Below are 10729 nucleotides of genomic sequence, written 5' to 3'. Positions count from 1 at the left end.
GCCTTCCCCTGGGGCTCAGTGTCCCCCACCATGAACACCGACTGCCTCTGCATGCTGAGGGAACGTTCAGAGGGCCAGGGGCAGACATCTCTGGGGACATCTTGTGAGCTTGCAAGCAGGCTCTCAGTCATCAGTCTGTGCCTTCATGCAGGACAAAGCACAGCATGCACACCTCAGAGACCCCACAGTCCTCCTCAAGACGGAGGGCCGTAGCTGCTTAGCTGGGCCCGGCTGGGCCATGCCGGTGTCTGCTGGAGGCAAGGCAGCACATGAAGGAGATACCTCAGCCAAGAAGGCCTCAGTGTGCTGAGGGGGCTGCTGCTGGGGCTGTTTCTTCTGGTGCATCATCAATCTTTTGGGTGAGGTCTTGCCGGGTGATGACCACAGCCTGGCCTATGATGTCCGCCGCAATTGGTGGACTTGAGCCCCGGAAATGTCCTGGCTGGCTGTGGGGCTGCATGGGGCAGGATCTTGGCACTCCTCCTCCTCCACTGTGCCGACCTGCTCAGCAAGAACAGGTGACTCACAAGTGTCTTTTCTCTTGCTCTTCTGCAGCAAGAGCAGGAGGAGCCGCATGTCTCCTCAGCCAAGGGGCACCGGGACTCAGAGTCCCGTAGGGCTGCTCCCAGGGCTTTGGCAGCCCCAGGTTCATGCTGACTTTGGGCCAGGGCTTGCTCGTTCTGGCTTTTCGTGCTCACAACCACAGCCAACAAGCTCATCATGCTGCTCACAAGGCATTGCTCACTTTCAAGCAAAATGTCTGGGCTGCCTGTGGGCCTGAGTGGAGCAACTACAGACCTAGGACTTAGAAACAACTCAATCTGAAACTCCTCCAAAGCTCTTGTAAGTACACTACTCCAATCACAAAGCTTTCCATTCATTTACAACTATCAGTACTACTCTTTTATTATTATCAATTGCTATAATCCTTATTAATCTTACTTCAATTCCTGTCACTGTGGCCTGTTCCCATTATCTCTGCTTATTACCTAAGTAATCAGCCTATATCTCACCATGCTAACCTAGAGTATTCTATTACTTATGTACTACTGCTTATCCTATATTGTTCTTTGTTTAATCTGCCATTACTTATTCTCCACTAGTATAAAGACATCATACTTATATTATCTATCTATCTATCTATCTATCTATCTATCTATCTATCTTATTACCTATGCTCATAAATTAGATCCTCCTATCTTACCCCATTCTAACTTATAGTATTCTATTACTTAATTACTCATTATTTTTCCCACTCTTACAACCTGCCCTGCCCTTGCAGTTCTCCAGCTGCCACCTCTGGGTCCGGCATGCTGGATCCAGAGCTGGACTCCTCCTGGAGAATGGTAGCAGGGCCCCGATCCTGGTTGAGCTCTTGGAACAAGGGGTTGATCCATTTGTAGACCACGGTGTCTTCAGCAGGCACCGTGCTGCTCTTGTCCTCTTGTGTGGCTCCTGCCTGCTTGTTGCTGGAGCCTTCCAGTCCCTCCAGCACCACCTCTTCCTTGCTGGTGGGGTCCTCTTTGCATGTCTCCTCTGTCTGCCCTAGGCTGTCATATGTCCCCGTCAGGATAGGTCCCCGTGGCTTCTGTGCTGGCAGTGGCATACCCTGAGAGCAGCAGAATGCCCAGGGCACTGTCCGTGCCCCCAGCTTCCCTTGGTGCTGTGTCCCTCACCACGACACAGCCTCTGGATGCTGAGGGCTCAGGGCCAGGGGGTGCCAGCACATCATGCTGCTCACAAAGAGTTTGTCTGTTTCAAGCTAAGTGTCCTGGCTGGCTGTGGGGCTGGGGTGGGGCAGGAGCCTGGCTCTCAAGAAGCTCTTCCTGAGCTCTGTCCACGGTGATGCCAATGGCAGAGGGTCTGCGAGCCCCCCTGGTGCAGGACACCTGCTCTGCAGTTCCCCAGCTGCCAGCTCTGGCTCTGGCATGCCGGATGGAGAACTGGGCTGCTCTGGGACTGCGGCCGTGTAGGCTGGGTGTCTCGGACGAGAAGGCAGAGAGGCGATGGCATCGCCGTGGCCACCTCCCGCCTCCGCGCGGCGCTGGACGCGGCGGTTGCAGGCAGAGCAGAGCCGCTCGGTCCCGCGGCGCTGCCAGCCGCGGCGGGAGAGACGAGCCCGCGGCTCGATCCGCAGGGGTGGCGGAGGCTTCGGTTCCCGGTGCCCTGGTGCTCGGCACTGCGGTTCAAAGAGAGAGCGCCTAGCCCCTGGCTCCGCCTCTCTTCCCGGCGGATGGCGGAAGGCGAAGGCGCTTGGCGCAGCCGCTGGCTCTGCCGGGGCAGGGCTGGTGCGGTGCCGGGCTCGGCCGTGGCTCCGGCCGTTAGCTGAGCCGGGGGCAGGCAGCGCGCCTCATGCGCAGCGCTTGTGGGCTCTGCCAGCCAACGCCGTTGTTTGCTGGCACTGTACGAAACCCATCCAGGGCTTGGGCTGATCCTGTTGCACACCATGAAGTGCATGGCCTGCGTTTTGCTGCTGTGTGCGTTTTGCTGCGCTCTCCACCGTGCCCCATCAGGGAGAGCTCCTGCAACAGGGCTCCCCTGGCACCCCCAGCTCCGGTCCCACCCTCACGCCCAGGAGCCGCTGTGCCCACACACATGCCCTTCCACACCTGCTGCCTGCCTGGCTGGCTCCTCAGGTTCCCTGCCTGTTCCGGGTGGGTGCGAGCACCCTGTGAGCTCTAAGGGTAGGGCAGTGCTGGCAGCTTGTCCTCATGCATGGACAGGTCCTGACTCTGGCTGCCCTGCAGTGAGCATTGCAAAGGTGATATCTGCACCTGTCTGTGGCACACCTGTGAGCAGGAGGAGGAGGAGGAGGTGGTGTGGGCTCTATGCCACTGCCCTGACACATCCAGGCCTGCTCTGGCCTCCTCCTCCTGTCCCATCTCTCATCTAGCGGTGCCTCCGCTGCTGCCAGCCCAGCAGCCCTGTGGGAGTCCAACTCATCAGAGCAGGCTGCTCCCCCTGCACCTGCTACCCTGCTCTGCTGACCAGGCGGCAGCGGAGGCGCAGCACCGGTGCCTCAGGCTCTCAGTCATCAATCTCTGCCTTGGTGCAGGACAAAGCGCGGAACGCACGGCGCAGAGCCCTCACAGTCCTGCTGAAGATGGAGGGCCGGCGCTGCTTAGCTGGGCCCAGCTGGGCCATGCCAGTGTCTGCTGGAGGCATGGCAGCACAGGAGGGAGCCACCTCAGCCACCTCAGCCACTAAGGACTGGGTGTGCTGAGGGGCTGCTGCTGGGGCTCCTGCTGCTTCGTCCTCGCTGTTTTGGGCAGGGTCTTCCTCGCTGGTGACCACAGCCTGGCCTGTGATCTCCTCCCCAATGGCTTGGTCGGAGGCCTGGAAAACGTCCTGGCTGGCTGTGGGGCTGCATGGGGAAGGATCTTGGCACTCCTCCTCCTCCTCCTCCACTGTGCCGACCTGCTCACCAAGCACAGGAGACATGCAAGCACCACTGTCTTGCTCTTCTGCAGCAAGAGCAGGAGGAGCTGCATGTGTCTCCTCGGCCAAGGGGCACTGGGACTCAGAGTCCTGTAGGGCTGCCACCAGGGCTTGTTCTTCCTGGGTTTTTGTGATCATGAGCACAGCCAAAACGCTGGACATGCTTCTCAAAACAAAATGCTCTCCTTCAAGCAAGATGTCCTGAGTGGCTGTGGGGCTGACTGGGGCAGGAGCCTGCCTCTCAAGAGCATCTTCATGACCTCTGTCCATGGACAATGTCAAGGGCAGGGCCTCTCTGAGCTCCACTGGTGCAGGAGACCTGCTCTGCCCTTGCAGTTCTCCAGCTGCCACCTCTGGGTCGGGGATGCTAGATCCAGAGCTGGACTCCTCCTGGAGAACAGTAGCAGGGCCATGATCCTGGCTGACCTCTTGGAACAAGGGGTTGATCCATCTGTAGACCACGGTGTCTTCAGCAGGCACCGTGCTGCTCTTGTCCTCTTGCGTGGCTCCTGCCTGCTTGTTGCTGGAGCCTCCCAGTCCCTCCAGCACCACCTCCTCCTTGCTGGTGCTGTCCTCTTTGCATGTCTCCTCCTTCGGCCCCAGGCCCTCATACTTCACCGTCAGGATGGGTCCCAGTGGCTTCTGGGCAAGGCCCCGGTGGAGCTGGCTGTGCTGCAGGCCATCGTGCTGCCGCTGCAGGGTGACTCTTGTCCCGAGCGGGGACAGTCTGCGTGCACTGCGGGCAGCGCTGCTTCTCTTTGGCTGCTCCCCAGGCCTGGGCTTGGGCTGGACGGAGAGGAGAGTCCGACGCCTCACAGCAGGCTGCTCCTCCTCCTGCAGCTGCTGCCCGGTCCCGCTGAGCAGGCGGCAGCGGACTCGCAGCCCCGGTGCTACAGGCTCCAGCCATGCCGCTCGGCCCTGCCGCTGCTGCCCCGAGGCCACGTCCCTGCCCGGGGAGCACAGTGCCGCAGCAGCAGTGCTGCTTGCCCGAGGAGTGCTGAGCGCAGGTGCGGACAGGCTGCCCGGGGCCTCCCGTTCCACACCCCGGCTGGCCGCTCTCACCGCTGCACCAGTGGCTGGGTCCAGGCCGTGCGGGGCCAGCCTCCTGCTGCTGCTCTTCTCCTCTGGCGGCTTCCCACTGCTTGCGCTGCCGGAGCACGTTTGCACCCCGGTTCTGCTCCCGGCAGAGCTGGGAGCGGGATCGATAGGAGGCAGGCGAACGGTGCCAGCACCTCGCAGTGCGGGAGCTGCGGGTGGCTCCCGGGGGCTTGGCTCCCTGGTGAGCTCTGGCAGGAAGCTTTTGTCATTGCTAATGCTGTACCAGCTCAGCCTGCTGCTTCCGGAGGGGATTGACAATGTCGCCTTGGTGTCACTGTCACTCTGCAAGAGAAGACGAGGGGATTGGCTGCATGTCGTGACTGCTGTGGGCCCTTGCCCTGTAGGTCCCTTGCACCAGCTGGAAGAGCTCCTGCAACAGGGCTCTCTCCCTGACACCCCCTCCCCGATCCCCCCCAACCCTCCCTCTGCCCCAGCTCCAGTTCTGCCCCCGCACCCGCAGGAGCAGCTGTGCCCACCCCCATATCCTTCCTTTTCCCATCCACCTCTCTGCCTGTCTGGTTCCTCAGGCTGCCTTACCTGCTGTGTGTGACTCCAAGCACCCAGTGAGCTCATGGAGCTCAGTGAGCTCCAAGAGCAGGAAAGCTGTGGTGCCTTGTCCTCATGGCTGGACAAGTGCTGGCTCTGGCTGCCCTGCACTGAGCTTTCCTCAGGTGCTATTGGCACCTGCCTGTGACACTCCTGTGAGGAAGAGGAGGAGGAGGAGGAGCTGGCACGGGATGGAGGCCGCTGCCTTGACACAGTGGCCCCATCTCTGCTCTGTCCTGTTCCTCCTGTCTCCTCTCTCATCTGGTTGTGCCTCTGCTGACGCCGGCTCAGCATCCCACTGTGGGGCTGGGAGCTGGCGCTTGCTTTCTTCTCCAAAGGCATCTTCAGCCTCTTGTACTTCCACGCTTCTCCAAGCACCCAGGATCCGCTGCCTCTCGAGAGAGGTGGCTCCTCTGGGAGTGCCACCCCAGGCAGCCAGCGCTCCTTAAATACCTGCCGGGCACGGCGTGGCTACGGCCTGGCCACGCTCAGCATTGTGATGTCACAAAGGCCTGGCCACACTCATCACAAGGACATCACAATGGCCTCTTCAGCTGGCAGGGACACCCCATCACCATGGGCACCGTGTCGCCGTGGTGATTGCTATGGAGGTGCCCACCCCCATGGCCTGGCCTTTCCCTGCTGGGGACAGTTCAGCTCTTCCTCTGCCCTTCTCCAGCCCTGCTCCTCAAAAGAGCCCAAGCTGGAGGGCTTCACCCAGGCACCTGGTGCCAGCTCTGTCACACCTCTCTGCCTTCACACCAGGTGACCCGTGCATGGTTACTGGCATTGCCAGCTTGGGCAGGGAGAGGCTGGGGAGGCTTCATCCCCCATCTGCCTTCTGTGCTTTAGGCAGGAGCTGACCAAGAGCATCCCCCTCAGCTGTGGTGGGGATGGACATTTGTGCCTCCTGGCACCCACAGGTCCCAGCCAGTCACCTGCGGGGACTCCCTGCCGTGGCTAAACCGCATCTGTGGTGAGCGCAAAGAAGTTACTGGTCCCACCACAGGTCGGTCCTGAGGTTGCTCTGCTGGACCAGGCCCGCACGTGGTCCTGCAGAGGCCTCAGGTGGGTGCATGCTGTCACTCCGTGGGGATAGGGATGGTGGCACCAGGTGCTGGGCAGCTGCTCCTCTGGAAAGTGGCTCCTGCCTGCTGGCACCTTGGGAGCAGGGCCTCTCTGAGCTCCACTGGTGCAGGAGACCTGCTCTGCCCTTGCATTTCTCCAGCTGCCACCTCTGGCTCTGGCATGCTAGATCCAGAGCTGGACTCCTGATGGAGAACAGTAGCAGAGCCATGATCCTGGGTGACCTCTTGGACCAAGGGGTTGATCTATTTGTAGACCACGGTGTCTTCAGCAGGCACCGTGCTGCTCTTGTCCTCTTGCGTGGCTCCTGCCTGCTTGTTGCTGGAGCCTTCCCGTCCCTCCAGCACCACCTCCTCCTTGCTGGTGGTGTCCACCCTGATACCATCGAGGTGCAAAGGGGCTGAGCCCATAAACATTCAGGGAGTCACAGGGGGCTCACAAGACCTGACTGTACTGCAAGCTGAGATAAGCCTGACCGGGAATGAATGGGGAAAGCACGGCATAGTGACTGGTCCAGATGCACCTTGCATTCTTGGCATTGACTTTCTGCGGGGGGGGTGCTTCAAGGACCCTGTGGGACATAAATAGGCATTTGGGGTAGCAGCTGTAGAGACTGCAGGCAAAGAACAGCTGTCCACCATGCCCAAGCTGTTGGAGGAGCCCTCCATAGTGGGCAGCCATAAGGTGCAGGATTTGAAGTCACCTCTTGCCTCTCGCATAGTACATCGCAGGCAATACAGGACCAACAGAGACTCTTTGCACCCCATACACCAACTGATTCAATGACTGGAGAGCCAGGAGGTGATCAGCAAGGCTCACTCCCCCTTCAACAGCCCGATATGGCCAGTGCAGAAGGCAAATGGGGAGTGGAGACTGACCGTGGCCTACCGTGGCCTGAATGAAGTGACTCCTCCGATCAGCTCTGCCGTGCCGGACATGCTGGAGCTGCAGTACGAGCTGGAATCGAAGGTGGCCAAGTGGTATGCCACAACTGACATTGCTAATGCTTTTTGCTCCATTCCCATTACAGAAGAGTGCAGGCCACAGTTTGCTTTCACCTGGAGGGAAGTTCAATACCACTGGAACAGGTTGCCTCAGGGCTGGGTCCATAGCTCAACCATTTGCCATGAGGTGACCCAGACTGCCTTAGAGAAAGGTGGAGCCCCTGAGCACCTGCAGTTGATCGATGACATCATTGTATGGGGTGAGACAGCAGAGGAAGTCTACCAGAAGGGTAAAAGGATAATCAATATCCTGCTGGAGGCTGGTTTTGCCATCAAGAGAAGGAAGGTCAAAGGGCCTGCCAGGGAGATCCAGTTCCTGGGTGTTCAGTGGCAGGATGGCTGTCGCCACATCCCTCAGGAGGTGGTGAGCAGGGTAGCCACTATGGTGCAGCCCACGAACAAGAAAGAGACACAGTCCTTTTTGGGGCTTGTGGGCTTCTGGAAAAGGCACATTCCCAGGTACAGCCAAATTGTGAAGCCTCTCTTCCATGTAACGAGGAAGAAAAATGATTTTGTGTGGGGACCTGAGCAGCAGGTGGCATTCGACCAGATCAAACGAGAGGTGGTCCAGGCTATGGCTCTGGGACCTGTTCGGACTGGACCAGAGATCAAGAATGTGCTGTACACTGCAGCCGGTGAGAATGGTCCTACGTGGAGCTTGTGGCAGAAGGCCCCTGGTGAAGCCAGGGGCAGGCCCCTAGGTTTCTGGAGTAAGGGTAGAAAGGCTCCGAGGCCAACTACACCGTGACAGAGAAGGAAATCCTAGCTGCCTGTGAGGGTGTCCGGGCTGCCTCTGAGGTCATTGGGACTGAGTCGCCTCTATTTCTAGCTCCAAGGCTTCCAGTCCTGACCTGGATGTTCAAAGGGAGAGGCTCAACCCCACACCATGCCACAGATGCTACCTGGAGTAAGTGGATGGCCCTGATAACTCAGTGAGCTCAAATGGGAAGTTTTGAACACCCTGGCATAGTGGAAGTGATCACCAAGTGGCCAGAGGGTGCTGACTTGGGAATGCCACCAGAGCAGACAGTGACCCGTGCTGAGGAGGCTCCCCCATACAATGATCTCCCTGACAATGAGAAGGGCTATGCTCTATTTACAGATGGGTCCTGCCAGCTTGTAGGCAGCAAGCAGAGATGGAAGGCAGCTGTCTGGAGCCCGACAAGGCAAGTGGCAGAAGCAAGGGATGGAGAAGGTGAATCCAGTCAGTACGCAGAGGTAAAAGCTGTCCAGCTGGCCCTGGATATAGCAGAACGAGAGAACTGGCCAGTGCTGTACCTCTACACTGACTCCTGGATGGCAGCTAATGCCTTGTGGGGGTGGCTGAAGGAATGGAGGAAGAACGGGTGGCAGAGAAAAGGGAAGCCTCTTTGGGCCACTGACCTGTGGCAAGACATCGCTGCCCGCCTGGACAGGCTGCCAACCAAGGTACGGCACATGGATGCACACATCCCCAAGAGCAGAGCCACAGAGGAGCACAAGCACAGCCACCAAGCAGACCTGGCTGCTAAGATCTCCCAAACACACTAGGGCTGGGAACACAAGGGTGAGCTGTTCTTAGCTTGCTGGGCCCAGGACACTTCTGGCCACCAAGGGAGAGATGCCACATACCGGTGGGCTCGGGACAGATCCATGGACATCTCTCTGGAGGCCATCTCACAGGTCACCCATGAGTGTGACATCTGTGCTGCCAGCAAGCAGGCCAAGCGCATGAAGCCTCTGTGGGATGGGGGGAGATGGTCGACGTATCAGTACGGAGAGGCCTGGCAGATCGACTCCATCACCCTGCCTCGGTCTCACAGTGGCAAACAGCACCTACTGACCATGGTGGAGGCAAGTACAGGGTGGCTGGAAACCTACCCAGCACCTCATGCCACTGCTTGCAACACCATCCTGGGCCTAGAGAGACATGTCCTGTGGAGACACGGCACCCCCGGGAGGATTGAATCAGACAAGGGAACCCACTTCAAGAACCATCTCCTAAGGGACTGGGCAAAGGAACATGGCATTGAGTGGATTTACCACATCCCATACCCTGCACCAGCTGTGGGGAAGGTTGAGTGCTACACTGGCTTGCTAAAGACCACCCTAAAAGCCATGGGGGGTGGGACCTTCAGGAACTGGGAAAGACATCCAGCTCAAGCCACTTGGTTAGTGACCAGCAGAGGAGCTGTGAACCGAGCAGGTCCTGCCCAGTCTGACCTGCTGTCAACAGGGGATGGAGATGGAGTTCCTGTGATTGCTGAGAAGAGCCTGCTGGGGAAGGCGGTGTGGGTTTTCCCTGCTGCTGGTGGGGGCAAACCAACCCAAAGAGCAGTCTCGGCTGAGGGTCCTGGTCACACCTACTGGGTCATGTTAGAAACTGGGGACATTCAGTGTATCCCACAGTGGAACGTGACTGTGGCTGAGAGGGGATGGACTCAGAGGGGTCAGCACACATCAATGCATTACAGTCACTGTGTGAATAGTTTAAGCTGTTCTAAGTTTTCCCTCCTAGCTTAGTACCAGCCTAGCATCCAGGACTCAACATACACACTGCACACCAGCCCAGAGAGCTCCTGGGTCATCTCACTGGCACCTGCTCCTGCTTCCCTACAGCATGGGACTGTTCCTGATGTCCCTGCAGCAACAGGCTGCTTCTGATGTCCCTGCAGCAAGGGACTGTTCCTGATGCCCCTGCAGCAACAGACTGCTTCTGATGTCCCTGCAGCAAGGGACTGTTCCTGATGCCCCTGCAGCAACAGACTGCTTCTGATGTCCCTGCAGCAACAGACTGCTTCTGATGTCCCTGCAGCAAGGGACTGTTCCTGATGCCCCTGCAGCAAGGGACTGTACCTGATGTCCCTGCAGCAACAGACTGTACCTGATGTCCCTGCAGCAACAGACTGTACCTGATGTCCCTGCAGCAACAGACTGTACCTGTTTTTTCTCTTTCCCTTTCAAAGACAGACTGATTCCTGATTTTTCTCCACATCCCTGCCCAGTTCAAGCACCACCTACACTGACCAGCACCAGTGAGAGAGACTGCCCTGAGAGAGAGAGCCGGGATAACAAGGGACTTGCATGGAGGATTTGAACACTATGTGTCAAGATTGGATGGAGAGGCTGTGACAGGAGAGTGGGAGTGGGACAGAGGGGTGGATTGTGGTGAGTTAATGCCCATTCTGAAAGCAAAACCAAAACAGGGTGGAGGGCTTGCGAGTGCTTTGCTCTCCCTGCAGGGCGTTTTCCCCCTGGGAAGCTGAGTCTGTTCCACTCCCCCTCCCTGCCCAGCTAGGGTATAAAAAGCAGGACATTGCAGTCATGAGGCTCCTTTTGGCTTCTGCCTTTTGGCTCCTGCCTTTTGGCTCCTGCCTCTCCTGGACAAGAGCTACTGCAGCTGCTTTCCTGCTCTTCTGCCACGTGGTTGGGCCTGATCCTTCTCCCTGCTGCCTCTGTGCCTCTTCAGAGAGAGACTGCTTTTGCATTCTTTCCACCCCCTGCCCTCCATCCTTGTTGCTTGCCCTTGTGAACCTATCCTGTTATTGTTATATATATATATTGTTTAAAGAAAACTC

Source organism: Dryobates pubescens, chromosome 21, assembly GCF_014839835.1.
Source record: "Dryobates pubescens isolate bDryPub1 chromosome 21, bDryPub1.pri, whole genome shotgun sequence".
In the NCBI taxonomy this organism is placed as follows: Eukaryota; Metazoa; Chordata; class Aves; order Piciformes; family Picidae; genus Dryobates; species Dryobates pubescens.
This window is presented reverse-complemented; position numbering follows the sequence as displayed.